The sequence below is a fragment of the Oncorhynchus gorbuscha genome, unplaced genomic scaffold, assembly GCF_021184085.1.
Source record: "Oncorhynchus gorbuscha isolate QuinsamMale2020 ecotype Even-year unplaced genomic scaffold, OgorEven_v1.0 Un_scaffold_697, whole genome shotgun sequence".
Lineage (NCBI taxonomy): Eukaryota > Metazoa > Chordata > Actinopteri > Salmoniformes > Salmonidae > Oncorhynchus > Oncorhynchus gorbuscha.
This window is the reverse complement of record NW_025745771.1, coordinates 189,994-212,187: the sequence shown is the minus strand read 5'-3', so window position 1 is coordinate 212,187 and position 22,194 is coordinate 189,994. Positions and strand designations below refer to the sequence as shown.

The 22,194-nt window shown below is 43.2% G+C and overlaps 1 long non-coding RNA gene across 1 annotated transcript; it reads left to right on the top strand.

Annotated features, from left to right (window-relative positions):
• Nucleotides 1–4,534: 4,534 nt before the first annotated feature.
• Nucleotides 4,535–21,651, top strand: LOC124019851. The gene is made up of 4 exons (XR_006835856.1): nucleotides 4,535–4,619; nucleotides 18,152–18,324; nucleotides 18,735–18,800; nucleotides 21,566–21,651. It is a non-coding gene; the product is annotated as an uncharacterized LOC124019851 (long non-coding RNA).
• Nucleotides 21,652–22,194: the final 543 nt, after the last annotated feature.

Genomic DNA, 22,194 nt, shown 5'->3' with positions numbered 1-22,194 from the left:
GTTAGATCTGACTGGTTAGTGCTGACTGGTTAGACCTGACTGGTTAGATCTGACTGGTTAGTGCTGACTGGTTATATCTGACTGGTTAGACCTGACTGTGATACTGACTTCGATACTGTGAACCATCAGATCCTCCTCTCCACCCTCTCCGAGTTGGGCATCTCCGGCGCGGCCCACGCTTGGATTGCGTCCTACCTGACAGGTCGCTCCTACCAGGTGGCGTGGCGAGAATCTGTCTCCTCACCACGCGCTCTCACCACTGGTGTCCCCCAGGGCTCTGTTCTAGGCCCTCTCCTATTCTCGCTATACACCAAGTCACTTGGCTCTGTCATAACCTCACATGGTCTCTCCTATCATTGCTATGCAGACGACACACAATTAATCTTCTCCTTTCCCCCTTCTGATGACCAGGTGGCGAATCGCATCTCTGCATGTCTGGCAGACATATCAGTGTGGATGACAGATCACTACCTCAAGCTGAACTTCGGCAAGACGGAGCTGCTCTTCCTCCCGGGGAAGGACTGCCCGTTCCATGATCTCGCCATCACGGTTGACAACTCCATTGTGTCCTCCTCCCAGAGCGCTAGGAACCTTGGCGTGATCCTGGACAACACCCTGTCGTTCTCAACTAACATCAAGGCGGTGGCCCGTTCCTGTAGGTTCATGCTCTACAACATCCGCAGAGTACGACCCTGCCTCACACAGGAAGCGGCGCAGGTCCTAATCCAGGCACTTGTCATCTCCCGTCTGGATTATTGCAACTCGCTGTTGGCTGGGCTCCCTGCCTGTGCCATTAAACCCCTACAACTCATCCAGAACGCCACAGCCCGTCTAGTGTTCAACCTTCCCAAGTTCTCTCACGTCACCCCGCTCCTCCGCTCTCTCCACTGGCTTCCAGTTGAAGCTCGCATCCGCTACAAGACCATGGTGCTTGCCTACGGAGCTGTGAGGGGAACGGCACCTCAGTACCTCCAGGCTCTGATCAGGCCCTACACCCAAATAAGGGCACTGCGTTCATCCACCTCTGGCCTGCTCGCCTCCCTACCACTGAGGAAGTACAGTTCCCGCTCAGCCCAGTCAAAACTGTTCGCTGCTCTGGCTCCCCAATGGTGGAACAAACTCCCTCACGACGCCAGGACAGCGGAGTCAATCACCACCTTCCGGAGACACCTGAAACCCCATCTCTTTAAGGAATACCTAGGATAGGATAAAGTAATCCTTCTCACCCCCTTAAAATATTTAGATGCACTATTGTAAAGTGGCTGTTCCACTGGATGTCATAAGGTGAATGCACCAATTTGTAAGTCGCTCTGGATAAGAGCGTCTGCTAAATAACTTAAATGTAATGTAATGTAATGACTGGTTAGACCTGACTGGTTAGATCTGACTGGTTAGACCTGACTGGTTAGATCTGACTGGTTAGACCTGACTGGTTAGACCTGTGGTTAGATCTGACTGGTTAGACCTGACTGGTTAGATCTGACTGGTTAGATCTGACTGGTTAGACCTGACTGGTTAGACCTGACTGGTTAGGCCTGACTGGTTAGATCTGACTGGTTAGACCTGACTGGTTAGATCTGACTGGTTAGACCTGACTGGTTAGACCTGACTGGTTAGTGCTGACTGGTTAGACCTGACTGGTTAGATCTGACTGGTTAGACCTGACTGGTTAGATCTGACTGGTTAGACCTGACTGGTTAGATCTGACTGGTTAGATCTGACTGGTTAGTGCTGACTGGTTAGACCTGACTGCTTAGATCTGACTGGTTAGACCTGACTGGTTAGATCTGACTGGTTAGATCTGACTGGTTCGACCTGACTGGTAAGATCTGACTGGTTAGATCTGACTGGTTCGACCTGACTGGTTAGATCTGACTGGTTAGACCTGACTGGTAAGACCTGAATGGTTAGATCTGACTGGTTAGATCTGACTGGTTAGACCTGACTGGTTAGATCTGACTGGTTAGACCTGACTGGTTAGACCATCCATCCATACCTCCACCCATCCATCCATCCATCCACCCATCCACCCATCCATCCATCCATCCATCCATCCATCCATCCATCCATCCATCCATCCATCCATCCATCCGTCCATCTATCCATTCGTCCATCCATCCATCCATCCGTCCATCCATCTGTCCATCCATCCACCCACCCACCCACCCACCCACCCACCCACCCACCCATCAATTCCCTATATAGTGATACTACTATAGACCAGAGCCCTATTCCCTATATAGTGCACTACTATAGACCAGAGCCCTATTCCCTATATTGTGTACTACTATAGACCAGAGCCATATTCCCTATATAGTGGTACTACTATAGACCAGAGCCCTATTCCCTATATAGTGGTACTACAATAGACCAGAGCCCTATTCCCTATATAGTGGTACTACTATAGACCAGAGTCCTATTCCCTATATAGTGGTACTACTATAGACCAGAGCCCTATTCCCTATATAGTGCACTACTTTTAACCAGGGCCCTATTCCCTATATAGTGGTACTACTATAGACCAGAGCCCTATTCCCTATATAGTGCACTACTATAGACCAGAGCCCTATTCCCTATATTGTGTACTACTATAGACCAGAGCCATATACCCTATATAGTGGTACTACTATAGACAGGAGCCCTATTCCCTATATAGTGCACTACTATAGACCAGAGCCCTATTCCCTATATAGTGGTACTACTATAGACCAGAGTCCTATTCCCTATATAGTGCACTACTTTTAACCAGGGCCCTATTCCCTATATAGTGGTACTACTATAGACCAGAGCCCTATTCCCTATATAGTGCACTACTATAGACCAGAGCCCTATTCCCTATATTGTGTACTACTATAGACCAGAGCCATATTCCCTATATAGTGGTACTACTATAGACCAGAGCCCTATTCCCTATATAGTGCACTACTATAGACCAGAGCCCTATTCCCTATATAGTGGTACTACTATAGACCAGAGCCCTGTTCCCTATATAGTGGTAGTACTATAGACCAGAGCCCTATTCCCTATATAGTGCACTACTTTTAACCAGGGCCCTATTCCCTATATAGTGGTACTACTATAGACCAGGGCCCTATTCCCTATATAGTACACTACTTTTAACCAGGGCCCTATTCCCTATATAGTGGTACTACTATAGACCAGGGCCCTATTCCCTATATAGTACACTACTTTTAACCAGGGCCCTATTCCCTACATAGTGCACTACTTTTAACCAGGGCCCTATTCCCTACATAGTACACTACTTTTAACCAGGGCCCTATTCCCTACATAGTGCACTACTTTTAACCAGGGCCCTATTCCCTATATAGTACACTACTTTTAACCAGGGCCCTATTCCCTATATAGTACATTACTTTTAACCAGGGCCTTATTCCCTATATAGTACACTACTTTTAACCAGGGCCCTATTCCCTACATAGTACACTACTTTTAACCAGGGCCCTATTCCCTATATAGTACACTACTTTTAACCAGGGCCATATTCCCTATATAGTACACTACTTTTAACCAGGGCCCTATTCCCTATATAGTACACTACTTTTAACCAGGGCCCTATTCCCTATATAGTACACTACTTTTAACCAGGGCCCTATTCCCTACATAGTACACTACTTTTAACCAGGGCCCTATTCCCTACATAGTGCACTACTTTTAACCAGGGCCCTATTCCCTACATAGTACACTACTTTTAACCAGGGCCCTATTCCCTACATAGTGTACTACTTTTAACCTGGGCCCTATTCCCTACATAGTACACTACTTTTAACCAGGGCCCTATTCCCTATATAGTGGTACTACTATAGACCAGAGCCCTATTCCCTATATAGTGGTACTACTATAGACCAGAGCCCTATTCCCTATATAGTGGTACTACTATAGACCAGAGCCCTATTCCCTATATAGTGGTACTACTATAGACCAGAGCCCTATTCCCTATATAGTGGTACTACTATAGACCAGAGCCCTATTCCCTATATAGTGGTACTACTATAGACCAGAGCCCTATTCCCTATATAGTGGTACTACTATAGACCAGAGCCCTATTCCCTATATAGTGGTACTACTTTTAACCAGGGCCCTATTCCCTATATAGTGCACTACTTTTAACCAGGGCCCTATTCCCTATATATATATGCCATTTAGCAGACGCTTTTATCCAAAGCGACTTACAGTCATGTGTGCATACATTCTACACTACTTTTAACCAGGGCCCATAAGGAATAGGATGCCATTTCATACACTTCCAGTGTAACCGTCTTCAAGCAGCAAATCAGATGCAAGTATTTCAGTAGGAGGCTAGCAGGCCACTGTTGGCTCTTTAGGCAATAATATGACCCTAAGATGAAGTCACAGACATTGCAACTGTAGTCGACTCCCACACGTCAGGCAGGGCAACACAGACACAGCATTATGCCCAGTGAGTACCGACTGGTACCATCGTCTCCTCTCCTCGTCCTCTCTACGGACTTCATTTGTCGTGTCGTCTGAAAACCAGGACATGGAACTATATAACGTTCAAGGAAAACAGCAAACTGCAAATATCCTCCTGGGTTGTCTGGTGTTGTTTTTACTTTCTGTACTCTGTCCAGCTGAGAAACGTGAGTAGTGATGGTTCTAGTGTGAGTAGTGATGGATCTATTGTGAGTAGTGATGGTTGTAGTGTGAGTAGTGATGGATCTATTGTGAGTAGTGATGGTTCTAGTGTGAGTAGTGATGGTTCTATTGTGAGTAGTGATGGTTCTAGTGTGAGTAGTGATGGTTCTAGTGTGAGTAGTGATGGTTCTATTGTGAGTAGTGATGGTTGTAGTGTGAGTAGTGATGGTTCTATTGTGAGTAGTGATGGTTCTAGTGTGAGTAGTGATGGTTCTATTGAGTGTGATGGTTCTAGTGTGAGTAGTGATGGATCTATGAGTAGTGATGGTTCTAGTGTGAGTGGTTCTGTGAGTAGTGGAGGAACTAGTGATAGTGATGGTTCTAGTGTGAGTAGTGATGGTTCTAGTGTGAGTAGTGATGGTTCTATTGTGAGTGTAAACAGTGAGTTGTAGTGATGGTGGATCTATTGTGAGTAGTGATGGTTGTAGTGTGAGTTGATGGATCTATTGTGAGTAGTGATGGTTGTAGTGAGTAGTGATGGATCTATTGTGAGTAGTGATGGTTCTAGTGTGAGTAGTGATGGATCTATTGTGAGTAGTGATGGTTCTAGTGTGAGTAGTGATGGTTCTATTGTGAGTAGTGATGGTTCTAGTGTGAGTAGTGATGGTTCTAGTGTGAGTAGTGATGGTTCTATTGTGAGTAGTGATGGTTCTAGTGTGAGTAGTGATGGTTCTAGTAGTGATGGTTCTAGTGAGTAGTGATGGTTCTAGTGTGAGTAGTGATGGTTCTATTGTGAGTAGTGATGGTTCTAGTGTGAGTAGTGATGGTTCTAGTGTGAGTAGTGATGGTTCTAGTGTGAGTAGTGGTTCTATGGTTCTATTGTGAGTAGTGATGGTTCTAGTGTGAGTAGTGATGGTTCTAGTGTGAGTAGTGATGGTTCTATTGTGAGTAGTGATGGTTCTATTGTGAGTAGTGATGGTTCTATTGTGAGTAGTGATGGTTCTAGTGTGAGTAGTGATGGTTCTAGTGTGAGTAGTGATGGTTCTATTGTGAGTAGTGATGGTTCTATTGTGAGTAGTGATGGTTCTAGTGTGAGTTCTAGTGATGGTTCTAGTGTGAGTAGTGATGGTTCTATTGTGAGTAGTGATGGTTCTATTGTGAGTAGTGATGGTTGTAGTGTGAGTAGTGATGGTTCTATTGTGAGTAGTGATGGTTCTATTGTGAGTAGTGATGGTTCTAGTGTGAGTAGTGATGGTTCTAGTGTGAGTAGTGATGGTTCTAGTGTGAGTAGTGATGGTTCTATTGTGAGTAGTGATGGTTCTATTGTGAGTAGTGATGGTTCTATTGTGAGTAGTGATGGTTCTAGTGTGAGTAGTGATGGTTCTAGTGTGAGTAGTGATGGTTCTAGTGTGAGTAGTGATGGTTCTATTGTGAGTAGTGATGGTTCTATTGTGAGTAGTGATGGTTGTAGTGTGAGTAGTGACGGTTCTATTGTGAGTAGTGATGGTTCTATTGTGAGTAGTGATGGTTCTATTGTGAGTAGTGACGGTTCTATTGGCCGCTTCGGTCAGGTGGTTATCTTGGTCTGTTGTTGAGAGGGGTTGTGGATTGTTGTTTATGTTTTAATAGGGGGGATACACACAGTGTCCATTTTAGGCTACTCAGGCTGATTTGGTTCACTTTGTTCAATGTTTCACAGGCCTTGTGGCCTGCAATGTTTCACAGGCCTTGTGGCCTGCAATGTTTCACAGGCCTTGTGGCCTGCAATGTTTCACAGGCCTTGTGGCCTGCAATGTTTCACAGGCCTTGTGGCCTGCACGTCATACTGACCACGGGCCAGATTCTGGTTTAGGAAGTTATGCCTTTCCTCCACGCGCTAGCGGTGCGCAGGTCAACTGTTGGCTCACCCACCCGCCATCTGCAACCGCCAGACTCTATGTGATAAAGTGAAAATCTGAGACCCGCACCCAACCCTAACCCACTACTATACAACATGTGCTGTGGGCTACAGTCAGAGACAGCAGAAGGATTTTTTTAACAGGAGGTGCAGGATATTTTTAGTTGTTGCCTGATATGAATATGTTTCTGCTTATAATTTCCAGCATGTTGGTAGGCTATTTGTAAGTCAACTTGTCTGTAATTAGATGCAGATTCTCTTCTGTCATTTATAAATGGACCTAGAAGATTAAGTCAACCCTTTTGCTCAACAGAATAATGTGATCGATAGATCGATAGAATGAATGCTTCAATACAGTTGAGATCGGTAAAGTTTTCTCCGTCATCTCGGATTCTTTCTCGGAGCAAAGACCTTTAGGGACCAGCGATAAAATGCAATAATTATTTTAAAAACTGGAAAGTTTTTCTGTGCAAAATGTCCAGTTTCACCGGTTGTAAGGAAATAGAAATATGTGAAAACGACCCAACATGTTTCTGATAAGATTTCAGTTTGGCTTAGATGCATATTTTCTGTTTTTGAAATAGTATGAGGTTTAATGAGGCTGATAAAGACAGCACCTTCACTTTTAGAGACGGTCCCTAACCTCGCTATCAGGTTTTATGATGCTGATAAAGACAGCACCTTCACCTTTAGAGACGGCCCCTAACCACGTTATCAGGTTTTATGATGCTGATAAAGACAGCACCTTCACCTTTAGAGACAGTCCCTAACCACGCTATCAGGTTTTATGATGCTGATAAAGACAGCACCTTCACCTTTAGAGATGGTCCCTAACCACACTATCAGGTTTTATGATGCTGATAAAGACAGCACCTTCACTTTAGAGACGGTCCCTAACCTCGCTGTCAGGTTTTATGAAGCTGATAAAGACAGCACCTTCACCTTTAGAGATGGTCCCTAACCACGCTATCAGGTTTTATGATGCTGATAAAGACAGCACCTTTACCTTTAGAGATGGTCCCTAACCACACTATCAGGTTTTATGATGCTGATAAAGACAGCACCTTCACCTTTAGAGACGGTCCCTAACCACGCTATCAGGTTTTATGATGCTGATAAAGACAGCACCTTCACCTTTAGAGACGGTCCCTAACCACGCTATCAGGTTTTATGATGCTGATAAAGACAGCACCTTCACCTTTAGAGATGGTCCCTAACCACGCTATCAGGTTTTATGATGCTGATAAAGACAGCACCTTCACCTTTAGAGATGGTCCCTAACCACGCTATCAGGTTTTATGATGCTGATAAAGACAGCACCTTCACCTTTAGAGATGGTCCCTAACCACGCTATCAGGTTTTATGATGCTGATAAAGACAGCACCTTCACCTTTAGAGACGGTCCCTAACCACACTATCAGGTTTTATGATGCTGATAAAGACAGCACCTTCACCTTTAGAGACGGTCCCTAACCACGCTATCAGGTTTTATGATGCTGATAAAGACAGCACCTTCACCTGTAGAGACGGTCCCTAACCACGCTATCAGGTTTTATGATGCTGATAAAGACAGCACCTTCACCTTTAGAGACGGTCCCTAACCACGCTATCAGGTTTTATGATGCTGATAAACACAGCATCTCTACAGATGTTCCACTGTGTGGCCAAAGGTATGTGGACACCCCTTGAAATGACTGGATTTGGCTATTTCAGCCACACCCGTTGCTGACAGTTGTATAAAATCGAACACACAGCCATGCAATCTCCATAGACAAACATTGGCAGTAGAATGGGCTGTACTGAAGAGCTCAGTTACTTTCAACGTGGCACCGTCATACAAGCCAGTTCGTCAAATTTCTGCCCTGCTATAGCTGTTGCTATTGTGAAGTGGAAATGTCTAGGAGCAACAACGGCTCAACCGTGAAGTGGTAGGCCACACACGCGCTGACAGGACAGGACCGCCGAGTACTGAAGCACCATAGCTCGTAAAAATCATCTGTCCTCGGTTGCAACACTCACCACCGACTGCCTCTGGAAGCAATGTCAGCACGATAACTGTTTGTCGAGAGCTTCATGAAATGGGTTTCCATAGCTGAGCAGCCACACACAAGCCTAAGATAACCATGAGCAATGCCAAATGTTGGCTGGAGTGGTGTAAATCTTCACCATCATTGGACTCTGGAGCAGTGGAAACGTGTTCTCTGGAATGACGAATCTGGTAGTCCGATGGATGAATCAGGGTCTGGCGGATGCCAGGAGAACGCTACCTGCCCGAATGCATAGTGTCAACTGTAAAGTTTGGTGGAGGAGGAATAATGGTCAGGGGCTGTTTTTCATGGTTCGAGCTAGCCCCCCCCCCCCCCCACCCCCCCAGGATACAATGATATTCTAGACGATTCTGTTCTTCCAACTTTGTGGCAATAGTTTGGGGAAGGCCGTGTCTTGTTTCAGCATGACAATACCCCCGTGCTTAAAGCGTGTTGAGTAGTGGCCATGTAGTTTATCTAACTATGTATTTGTATGCTGAGTTTTCACATACCGTCAAGATGCTGAAAGAAAGAAATCATATTTCTCCACTCCTCTTCCCAAGTCAAAATGTAGCTTACATTTGGCGTAAGCCCATCGTTTTACTGCAAGAAATGCTGCAGGAGTTAATATTAAGGCTATGCGAGAGGTTATAGACCTACAATCAGTGTCCAGATTTCAGTTGTTCATTTAACCCATCAGAACAGTAGACCACAGTTCCCTTGACAGGCCACAGGCATAATCAAAGTCCCCATCGTGTGACTGTCGAATTTGTATAGCGCCTCACAATCATCACACATAACACTGCTAGCTGGGAAAATAATGTACAATGTACGTAATAAACCCTTTGAATGGACTGATGTCTGGGGGACTTTCAGCAGCAGTCGTTACCTCAGCTGACTCAATATTATTTTCTTCATTAATATTATTATTATTATTTGTGGTTTTTGCGTTGAATAATTTATTTTCTAACCTTGAATGTGAAGTTCATTCTGTTTCTTTTTGTTGTTGTCATTGAAGCTAATACCGGTAGAGAGATGGCAGGGGGGTGTTCCTGTGTTGGGGAGGGAGGGGGGTGTTCCTGTGTTGGGGAGGGAGGGGGGTGTTCCTGTGTTGGGGAGGGAAGGGTTTTGTATGATGTGCTGCCGTGTAGCATGGTGTTTTGTGTAGGTGGAAGGAATAACGGGGCATTATCTGTGTCATATTTTGCAGATTGTTAAATTGTAAAAAATGACAATAAATATATTGTAAAACAAAATTTAAAAAACATAGCTAGCTGTCACTGCTATCATCCTCTTTTACCACCAAATCATTCCCAAACATTAAACTACTTCTCTGGTCCTCTCTTCTATAACAGACTACTGTTCTGGTCCTCTCTTCTATAACATTAGACTACTGTTCTGGTCCTCTCTTCTATAACATTAGACTACTGTTCTGGTCCTCTCTTCTATAACATTAGACTACTGTTCTGGTCCTCTCTTCTATAACATTAGACTACTGTTCTGGTCCTCTCTTCTATAACATCAGACTACTGTTCTGGTCCTCTCTTCTATAACATTAGACTACTGTTCTGGTCCTCTCTTCTATAACATTAGACTACTGTTCTGGTCCTCTCTTCTATAACATTAGACTACTGTTCTGGCCCTCTCTTCTATAACATTAGACTACTGTTCTGGTCCTCTCTTCTATAACAGACTACTGTTCTGGTCCTCTTCTATAACAGACTACTGTTCTGGTCCTCTCTTCTATAACAGACTACTGTTCTGGTCCTCTCTTCTATAACAGACTACTGTTCTGGTCCTCTTCTATAACAGACTACTGTTCTGGTCCTCTCTTCTATAACAGACTACTGTTCTGGTCCTCTTCTATAACAGACTACTGTTCTGGTCCTCTCTTCTATAACAGACTACTGTTCTGGTCCTCTCTTCTATAACATTAGACTACTGTTCTGGTCCTCTCTTCTATAACATTAGACTACTGTTCTGGTCCTCTCTTCTATAACAGACTACTGTTCTGGTCCTCTCTTCTATAACAGACTACTGTTCTGGTCCTCTCTTCTATAACATTAGACTACTGTTCTGGTCCTCTCTTCTATAACATTAGACTACTGTTCTGGTCATTAGACTACTGTTCTGGTCCTCTCTTCTATAACATTAGACTACTGTTCTGGTCCTCTCTTCTATAACATTAGACTACTGTTCTGGTCCTCTCTTCTATAACAGACTACTGTTCTGGTCCTCTCTTCTATAACATTAGACTACTGTTCTGGTCCTCTCTTCTATAACAGACTACTGTTCTGGTCCTCTCTTCTATAACATTAGACTACTGTTCTGGTCCTCTCTTCTATAACATTAGACTACTGTTCTGGTCCTCTCTTCTATAACATTAGACTACTGTTCTGGTCCTCTCTTCTATAACAGACTACTGTTCTGGTCCTCTCTTCTATAACATACTACTGTTCTGGTCCTCTCTTCTATAACATCAGACTACTGTTCTGGTCCTCTCTTCTATAACATTAGACTACTGTTCTGGTCCTCTCTTGTATAACATTAGACTACTGTTCTGGTCCTCTCTTCTATAACAGACTACTGTTCTGGTCCTCTCTTCTATAACATTAGACTACTGTTCTGGTCCTCTCTTCTATAACATTAGACTACTGTTCTGGTCCTCTCTTGTATAACATTAGACTACTGTTCTGGTCCTCTCTTCTATAACATTAGACTACTGTTCTGGTCCTCTCTTCTATAACAGACTACTGTTCTGGTCCTCTCTTCTATAACAGACTACTGTTCTGGTCCTCTCTTCTATAACATTAGACTACTGTTCTGGTCCTCTCTTCTATAACAGACTACTGTTCTGGTCCTCTCTTCTATAACATTAGACTACTGTTCTGGTCCTCTCTTCTATAACATTAGACTACTGTTCTGGTCCTCTCTTCTATAACAGACTACTGTTCTGGTCCTCTCTTGTATAACATTAGACTACTGTTCTGGTCCTCTCTTGTATAACATTAGACTACTGTTCTGGTCCTCTCTTCTATAACATTAGACTACTGTTCTGGTCCTCTCTTCTATAACATTAGACTACTGTTCTGGTCCTCTCTTCTATAACATTAGACTACTGTTCTGGTCCTCTCTTCTATAACATTAGACTTCTTCTCTGGGCCTCCCAACTCTTTATTTTTAACTCTACATTCCGCAGCTTTTCACTTATTTAATTAAACTCTGACATTGTTCTTTTAACCTCTGTGGATCTACATTAACCTTTTATTCCCGTCCCATAAGCCTTTGGCAATAAGATATGTAGGCTATTTGGTGCGTGGGAAGTTTAGGCTTAAATAGGCTACTAATCATCCCTGTTAGCCGAAAATAATGAACGAAAAACCTCAATGTAGCCTATAGATATATATTGCACAATAATTCTACATTTATGGATTTTTTAAAAGGTTTGTTTTCTCTTTATTCAACCCGCTCACCACCCACCCGGCCTTCATCCACACAATATTCCATAACCCTAAACACACCCGCCCCGCGGACAACCCGGAGACTGCGGGGTTATGCGGTTATGAGTCAACCGCCGCATCACGCCTTTCCTTCTTGCTTCTCCGTATCTGATATTCAGACCTACCTTCTGAAGGTGCGTAATTAACAGGGTTTTGCAGGTGTGGTTCCCTTGCGCTTGCTGAATAAATAAACGTAGACCTAAATTCAACAACTGAAAACCCTCACAACTTGCTGGTCAACATATTGTCTCGTGGAGTTTTAATTCGATAAGGGTTTTCAGTACCTTTATCTTAAGCCATCCCCTTAAATAGTTATTTAACCCATGGTAATGTTGGACGCTTCGTATATATACAATTAGAATAGGGAGAATAGTGAATAGTGTACAATAGTAGGCTATGCCGTCGTCTATTGCCTGCACTAACCATGGAACTGTGGGATTGCACAGCCAAGTATCGCCCCATGTGTGTCTGGCTCAAACTGTTACGTCTTGGTCTGCCCTCCGTTCCATAACGATTTAAATAGACTACATGCACTGGCATAACGCTGCTTCTCTCGTCCCCGCGCAAGGTGTAGACTGCTGATCGCTGTCCATGGTGCTGAAATTGCGACATGTCTATGCGGCTGCGCAGCCTAATCGAATCGATCACAGGACTTGTTTAGTGCCAAGGCTTCGCTTCGTTTTAGCTAATGGGTAAATGTTTATTGGTAGAGCTATTTGTTCGTCATTTCCTCTTAAAGCCTAACCGTTCACGAAGCTCTACAGGGTGTCCCAATGTTGACATTTTTAGACTGTTGCCCGGTGGCAGAGGTGGAACAAGTACTCAAATTGTCATACTTGAGTAACAGTTAAGATACGTTAATAGAAAATGACTCAAGTAAAAGTGAAAGTCCCCCAGTAAAATATTACTTGACTAAAAGTCTAAAAGTATCAGATTTGAAATGTACTTATAATAATAATAATAATATATGCCATTTAGCAGACGCTTTTATCCAAAGCGACTTACAGTCATGTGTGCATACATTCTACGTATGGGTGGTCCCGGGGATACTTAAGTACAGAGGTGTAAAAAGTACTACATTGTCATACTTGAGTAGAAGTATAAAGTAAAAGTCACTGCTACTCATCACATTCCTGATATTTAGTAAACCACACGGAACAATTAGATTTTTTATATATATATTTTTTTGGCAGTCAGGGTCACAGTCCAACACTCAGACATCATTTACAACGGAAGCTTTTATATTGAGTGAATTCAGCAGATCAGAGGCAGTAGGGACGACCAGGGACGTTCTCTTGATGAGTGTGTGAATTTTACCGTTTTCCTGTCCTGCTAAGCACTCAAATTGTAACTCGTACTTTTGGGTGTCAGGGAAAATGTATGGTGTAAAAAGTACATCATTTTATTTAGGAATGTAGTGAAGTAAAAGTAGTCAAAAATAAAAAAAATAGTAAAGTAAAGTACAGATTCTCCAAAATACGATTTAAGTACTTTACACCACTACACAGTGGCAATAATGTAATTACTTGTTAAGTCAATAATGTTCGGAATTGAAGTATTGCAGATTATAAAATAAATGTTTGTTGCAGCAGCATACTGATCATCTACCAATATATATATATATATTTCTCCATAGGATATACAACTGTCCTGTATAGGCTTCCTGAACCTGCATGACATGAGCCGTCCTCGCGCTCTCTCCCATCTCGAATAGAACGTTGTTGTGCGTAAAACCAGTCAATGACTGGCAAAAAATACAGCCAGTCACCCTCAAAACACTAGTTTACTAGGGATTGTTTCATTATGCAGTGTACTATCTACAGCTATACACAGTATTTATAAACTTATTATCAAAATAACATCTCAAATAGCCTAACAATAAGGGAGAAAGTAGTCTGCTTGAGGATACTGTACTTTCAGACACTATTTATGGTTGAACTCCACGGGTTTTGTCTGGCTAAAAGCCTTAACAAATGGGCTAAATTCAATTGAATTAAATCAAATTTAATCCATCACGGCTTGTAGGCCCAAGTTGCCGACCCAACTGTTTTCTATGCTGAGTATTGCAAACCCAGACATTTCTGAGACATTGGGCATTATATGTCCATTGCGCTGCACATAATTCAAATGAATTGTTGGATGATGGATGCCAAGATATACCAGAGATAAGGGACCGTTGATATTGTAACCACACAACTCAAACATCGGTTCACCAGTAGCCTATGAACGAAATTACAAACAACTTTATTGTTGTTGTTCGAGCCCTCAAGAACTGTTGTCTGCTAAAGAGTATGGTCTGTTCGCATCTGCAAATGTATGGGCTTTCCAGTACCCAGACGACCTGTCCCAAGAGCTTCCTATAGAGTTCATCTATTTCCAGTAGCCAGACGACCTGTCCCAAGTGCTTCCTATAGAGTTCATCTATTTCCAGTACCCAGACGACCTGTCCCAAGAGCTTCCTATAGAGTTCATCTATAGACCCAGTTACCTGTCCCAAGAGCTTCTATTTCCAGTACCCAGACGACCTGTCCCAAGAGCTTCCTATAGAGTTCATCTCTTTCCAGTACCCAGACGACCTGTCCCAAGAGTTTCCTATAGAGTTCATCTATTTCCAGTACCCAGACGACCTGTCCCAAGAGCTTCCTATAGAGTTCATCTCTTTCCGTAACGTGTTGAGAGCGGGAATGGAGGAGAATGCGAGCCTCAATTAAAGATGGTACAGAATAGAAGATAAATACTGTATTTGAAGAACAACTCCGGTCTGCCCAAGTTCCCTGATGTTGCTATGGCAACCAGGCAGGTTTTTGTTTACCTTCCCTGTGTTTGTTGCCTCTGCGGAGAGATCTGTTTTCTAAATTGAAACTCATGAAGAACTACATATGAAGCATTAAAGCTCCGGGTCTGATATGCGCTGTTGAACACCTGAGTAAACTCTGCTCATTACACTGGCGCCGTCGTAGGCTTGACCACGACATATATTCACCGATACCCCCTTGTACTTTCAATCAGTTAATTTTTTATTTTTCACTTTTTCAGTCACATTCCTGAAGCCCAATAAACAAACAATCACTTAGCTCTCTAGTACATATGGACATTAAGTTAAAAACGTTAATGAATGACTTGTTGGAGGGCTGGAGGGCTACTCTCAAAATGATTTATTATACAAAATATAAAACATAGATATCGATGACAGGAGCGTGTGCCCCCTCCCAGACCTCGTGGGTCTCCCACCTTGCGGGTAACGACTACGGGTCCTTCTTTTTGTGACGTCATCCTCCGTTACTAATGATCCTCAGCAACAACCACAAGGCCACGAGGCAAATGAAGGTAAACGAAACAATGGAATTAATAAATGGAATGATAATGTCGGCTACATACCAAATGAATGGAACTAACATTTGAATTTTAGTGTGTTTATTACGCCTACAGACTGTCCATACTGATAATGGCTATTATTTGACGTGATAGAAATAGGAGATAGAGAAAGTCGGGGTAGTCTATAATTAAGACATTCGAGTGTGCCCATCCCCGCAAGTGAAAAGGTCATTTTAAAAGGTCATTTAAATTCTGCATAATGACACAGCCTTTCATAAACTTTATTGTGGGAAAGTTGATGTGCTTCAGTTTGTTGCCATATGACTGGTTTCACATTTGTCTCTTGCGATTTTTAGGTAAAATAATTATAAAGCTAAGTGTCATTTCTATTTACAATCCCCTTGTCCAAACGGATTACTCATTTACCTAGCTCTTATCAATAGCTCTTATCAATAGCTCTTATCAATAGCTCTTATCAATAGCTCTTATCAATAGCTCTGATCAATAGCTCTTATCAATAGCTCTTATCAATAGCTCTTATCAATAGCTCTGATCAATAGCTCTGATCAATAGCTCTTATCAATAGCTCTTATCAATAGCTCTGATCAATATCTCTTATCAATAGCTCTTATCAATAGCTCTTATCAATAGCTCTGATCAATAGCTCTTATCAATAGCTCTTATCAATAGCTCTCATCAATAGCTCTCATCAATAGCTCTCATCAATAGCTCTTATCAATAGCTCTTATCAATAGCTCTTATCAATAGCTCTTATCAATAGCTCTGATCAATAGTTCTTATCAATAGCTCTTATCAATAGCTCTTATCAATAGCTCTGATCAATAGCTCTGATCAGGTTGTAAATTACAGTGCTTGGAGAATGGTGCTATTTATATCGAGATAAAAAAAGTATATTCTTTTTCCACTTGGAGCTGACAGGTTCGCTAGACCTTATTCATGGTTTCCTGGCGCATAAAGGTGGTGGAATTCTGAGGGAATTAAGTCGAGGTCAGAATACAGTGTATCTGTAGACACGCCTCCTCCACCACACCTACATTAATACAGTGTATCTGTAGACACGCCTCCTCCACCACACCTACATTAATACAGTGTATCTGTAGACACGCCTCCTCCACCACACCTACATTAATACAGTGTATCTGTAGACACGCCTCCTCCACCACACCTCCATTAATACAGTGTATCTGTAGACACGCCTCCTCCACCACACCTTCATTAATACAGTGTATCTGTAGACACGCCTCCTCCACCACACCTCCATTAATACAGTGTATCTGTAGACACGCCTCCTCCACCACACCTCCATTAATACAGTGTATCTGTAGACACGCCTCCTCCACCACACCTCCATTAATACAGTGTATCTGTAGACACGCCTCCTCCACCACACCTCCATTAATACAGTGTATCTGTAGACACGCCTCCTCCACCACACCTCCATTAATACAGTGTATCTGTAGACACGCCTCCTCCACCACACCTCCATTAATACAGTGTATCTGTAGACACGCCTCCTCCACCACACCTCCATTATTACAGTGTATCTATAGACACACCTCCATTAATACAGTGTATCTGTAGACACACCTCCATTTATACAGTGTATCTGTAGACACGCCTCCTCCACCACACCTCCATTAATACAGTGTATCTGTAGACACACCTCCATTAATACAGTGTATCTGTAGACACACCTCCATTAATACAGTGTATCTGTAGACACGCCTCCTCCACCACACCTCCATTAATACAGTGTATCTGTAGACACACCTCCATTAATACAGTGTATCTGTAGACACGCTCCTCCACCACACCTCCATTAATACAGTGTATCTGTAGACACGCCTCCTCCACCACACCTCCATTAATACAGTGTATCTGTAGACACACCTCCATTAATACAGTGTATCTGTAGACACGCCTCCTCCACCACACCTCCATTAATACAGTGTATCTGTAGACACGCCTCCTCCACCACACCTCCATTAATACAGTGTATCTGTAGACACACCTCCATTAATACAGTGTATCTGTAGACACGCCTCCTCCACCACACCTCCATTAATACAGTGTATCTGTAGACACGCCTCCTCCACTATAGTTTGTTGTTGTTTGTGTGCATGTCTGAGGTCAATCCATTTTCAAATTCAGCCAATTCCAATGTCTTGTACTTTCTGAATGAACTGAATGTAAATGGAACCCCAACCATTCATCTGTTTCTCCTGACCTGTTTCACCCCTCCTTTCTCATCATCCCATCTCTCTCCTTCTGTACAGTTTCTCCTGACCCCTGTACCTGTTTCACCTCCTTTCTCATCATCCCATCTCTCTCCTTCTGTACAGTTTCTCCTGAACCCTGTACCTGTGTCTGTTTGGCATCACTCTCAGTCTGTACAGTTTCCCCTGACCCCTGTACCTGTTTCACCTCCTTTCTCATCATCCCATCTCTCTCAGTCTGTACAGTTTCTCCTGACCCCTGTACCTGTGTCTGTTTGGCATCTCTCTCAGTCTGTACAGTTTCCCCTGACCCCTGTATCTCTGTCTGTTTCACATCTCTCTCAGTCTGTACAGTTTCTCCTGACCCCTGTATCTGTGTCTGTTTGACATCTCTCTCAGTCTGTACAGTTTCTCCTGACCCCTGTATCTGTGTCTGTTTGACATCTCTCTCAGTCTGTACAGTTTCTCCTGAACCCTGTATCTGTGTCTGTTTGACATCTCTCTCAGTCTGTACAGTTTCCCCTGACCCCTGTATCTGTGTCTGTTTGACATCTCTCTCAGTCTGTACAGTTTCTCCTGACCCCGTGTCTATAAAAGAGAACAGCACTGTGGACGTTCTAGTAGCCAGAATCACCTGTAGTGACGATGTTCAGCTGACCGTCACGGAGAACCCTGCGGAGGCGTTCTACCTGCGGGGGACGGACCTCATCGCCAAGAGAGGACTGGACTTTGAGGTGAGAGCTCTAGGGGCAATGTATCAAGCTGATCTAGGATCAGTTTTGATTTGTAGAATAGAAGGAATACAATCTGCGGGGGGGCTGATCCTGGATCAGAACTCGTACTCTGAGATACTTTATACGTACAGCGTCAGAACTTAACATCCATAGCAATTTTTAACATGTCACAAAGTGCATTCATTTTAAAACTGTGTTTTCTTCTTGGACAAGTTCAGCTAGTGTTGTGAGGTATGGCTTGCATGCTCGACTGCAAAGTAGTTGGCCTGGAACGTTGCCATGAACCGGCTCAGTTACGGGGGGGGGTCAAAGGTCATTTTTCCTTTGACAAAAAAGAAAGGTCGAGGGTCAATGAGGCATTCTGTCTGTGGTGTGAAATAACAGCTGCTGCATTTGTGTTCGTTTCCTAGTCTCTGCCCCGTGTGGATGATGCTCTGTGGGTCCGGGTGCGCTGCAACAGAACTGGCTCCAGATCAGTGAGTAGTAGTGATGACATGTCTCATGGTCATGATGCTCTGTGAGTCAGGGTGCACTGCAACAGAACTGGCTCCAGATCAGTGAGTAGTAGTGATGACATGTCTCATGGTCATGATGCTCTGTGGGTCCGGGTGCACTGCAACAGAACTGGCTCCAGATCAGTGAGTAGTAGTGATGACATGTCTCATGGTCATGATGCTCTGTGGGTCCGGGTGCACTGCAACAGAACTGGCTCCAGATCAGTGAGTAGTAGTGATGACATGTCTCATGGTCATGATGCTCTGTGGGTCCGGTTATGTCCCAAATTGTACCTTATAGGGCTCTGGTCTATAGTAGTACCACTATATAGGGAATAGGGCTCTGGTCTATAGTAGTACCACTATATAGGGAATAGGGCTCTGGTCTATAGTAGTACCACTATATAGGGAATAGGGCTCTGGTCTATAGTAGTACCACTATATAGGGAATAGGGCTCTGGTCTATAGTAGTACCACTATATAGGGAATAGGGCTCTGGTCTATAGTAGTACCACTATATAGGGAATAGGGCTCTGGTCTATAGTAGTACCACTATATAGGGAATAGGGCTCTGGTCTATAGTAGTACCACTATATAGGGAATAGGGCTCTGGTCTATAGTAGTACCACTATATAGGGAATAGGGCTCTGGTCTATAGTAGTACCACTATATAGGGAATAGGGCTCTGGTCTATAGTAGTACCACTATATAGGGAATAGGGCTCTGGTCTATAGTAGTACCACTATATAGGGAATAGGGCTCTGGTCTATAGTAGTACCACTATATAGGGAATAGGGCTCTGGTCTATAGTAGTACCACTATATAGGGAATAGGGCTCTGGTCTATAGTAGTACCACTATATAGGGAATAGGGCTCTGGTCTATAGTAGTACCACTATATAGGGAATAGGGCTCTGGTCTATAGTAGTACCACTATATAGGGAATAGGGCTCTGGTCTATAGTAGTACCACTATATAGGGAATAGGGCTCTGGTCTATAGTAGTACCACTATATAGGGAATAGGGCTCTGGTCTATAGTAGTACCACTATATAGGGAATAGGGCTCTGGTCTATAGTAGTACCACTATATAGGGAATAGGGCTCTGGTCTATAGTAGTACCACTATATATAGGGAATAGGGCTCTGGTCTATAGTAGTACCACTATATAGGGAATAGGGCTCTGGTCTATAGTAGTACCACTATATAGGGAATAGGGCTCTGGTCTATAGTAGTACCACTATATAGGGAATAGGGCTCTGGTCTATAGTAGTACCACTATATAGGGAATAGGGCTCTGGTCTATAGTAGTACCACTATATAGGGAATAGGGCTCTGGTCTATAGTAGTACCACTATATAGGGAATAGGGCTCTGGTCTATAGTAGTACCACTATATAGGGAATAGGGCTCTGGTCTATAGTAGTACCACTATATAGGGAATAGGGCTCTGGTCTATAGTAGTACCACTATATAGGGAATAGGGCTCTGGTCTATAGTAGTACCACTATATAGGGAATAGGGCTCTGGTCTATAGTAGTACCACTATATAGGGAATAGGGCTCTGGTCTATAGTAGTACCACTATATAGGGAATAGGGCTCTGGTCTATAGTAGTACCACTATATAGGGAATAGGGCTCTGGTCTATAGTAGTACCACTATATATAGGGAATAGGGCTCTGGTCTATAGTAGTACCACTATATAGGGAATAGGGCTCTGGTCTATAGTAGTACCACTATATAGGGAATAGGGCTCTGGTCTATAGTAGTACCACTATATAGGGAATAGGGCTCTGGTCTATAGTAGTACCACTATATAGGGAATAGGGCTCTGGTCTATAGTAGTACCACTATATAGGAAATAGGGCTCTGGTCTATAGTAGTACCACTATATAGGGAATAGGGCTCTGGTCTATAGTAGCACACTATATAGGGAATAGGGCTCTGGTCTAAAGTATATAGGGAATAGGGCTCTGGTCTAAAGTAGTTCACTATATAGGGAATAGGGCTCTGGTCTAAAGTAGTGCCACTATATAGGGAATAGTTCTCTGGTCTATAGTAGTACACTATATAGGGAATAGGGTTCTGGTCTATAGTAGTACCACTATATAGGGAATAGGGCTCTGGTCTATAGTAGTACCACCATATAGGGAATAGGGCTCTGGTCTATAGTAGTACCACTATATAGGGAATAGGGCTCTGGTCTATAGTAGTACCACTATATATAGGGAATAGGGCTCTGGTCTATAGTAGTACCACTATATAGGGAATAGGGCTCTGGTCTATAGTAGTACCACTATATAGGGAATAGGGCTCTGGTCTATAGTAGTACCACTATATAGGGAATAGGGCTCTGGTCTATAGTAGTACCACTATATAGGGAATAGGGCTCTGGTCTATAGTAGTACCACTATATAGGGAATAGGGCTCTGGTCTATAGTAGTACCACTATATAGGGAATAGGGCTCTGGTCTATAGTAGTACCACTATATAGGGAATAGGGCTCTGGTCTATAGTAGTACCACTATATAGGGAATAGGGCTCTGGAATCCTAAGCATCAGTTGGTCTCTCTATTTCTGGGCTGTGCCTGTCAAACCAAAGGTCAAAGGTCAAAGGTCAAAGCATATTTCTGCTCTCTATGGGTGAAGAACTTCAATGTATAAAATATCTGGTTGTTTTCACATCAAGTTCTCTAAAATGCTTTGCTGCTTTCAAATGCCAACTAATAACGATTCCCTCTTTTCTAAGGTGAACGTGTCTGTTGAAGTTTTCATTGAAAACGTGAACGATAATCCTCCAAACTTCGCTCAGAGTCATTACGTTCTCCAGGTGAACGAGGTGAGACCCTCTTCTATTGAACTTACTTCTCTCAGAGTCATTACGTTCTCCAGGTGAACAAGGTGAGACCCTCTTCTATTTACCTTACTTCACTCAGAGTCATTACGTTCTCCAGGTGAACGAGGTGAGACCCTCTTCTATGTACCTTACTTCACTCAGAGTCATTACGTTCTCCAGGTGAACGAGGTGAGACCCTCTTCTATGTACCTTACTTCTCTCAGAGTCATTACGTTCTCCAGGTGAACGAGGTGAGACCCTCTTCTATTTACTATGTACCTTACTTCACTCAGAGTCATTACGTTCTCCAGGTGAACGAGGTGAGACCCTCTTCTATGTACCTTACTTCGCTCAGAGTCATTACGTTCTCCAGGTGAACGAGGTGAGACCCTCTTCTATGTACCTTACTTCTCTCAGAGTCATTACGTTCTCCAGGTGAACAAGGTGAGACCCTCTTCTATTTACTATGTACCTTACTTCTCTCAGAGTCATTACGTTCTCCAGGTGAACAAGGTGAGACCCTCTTCTATTGAACTTACTTC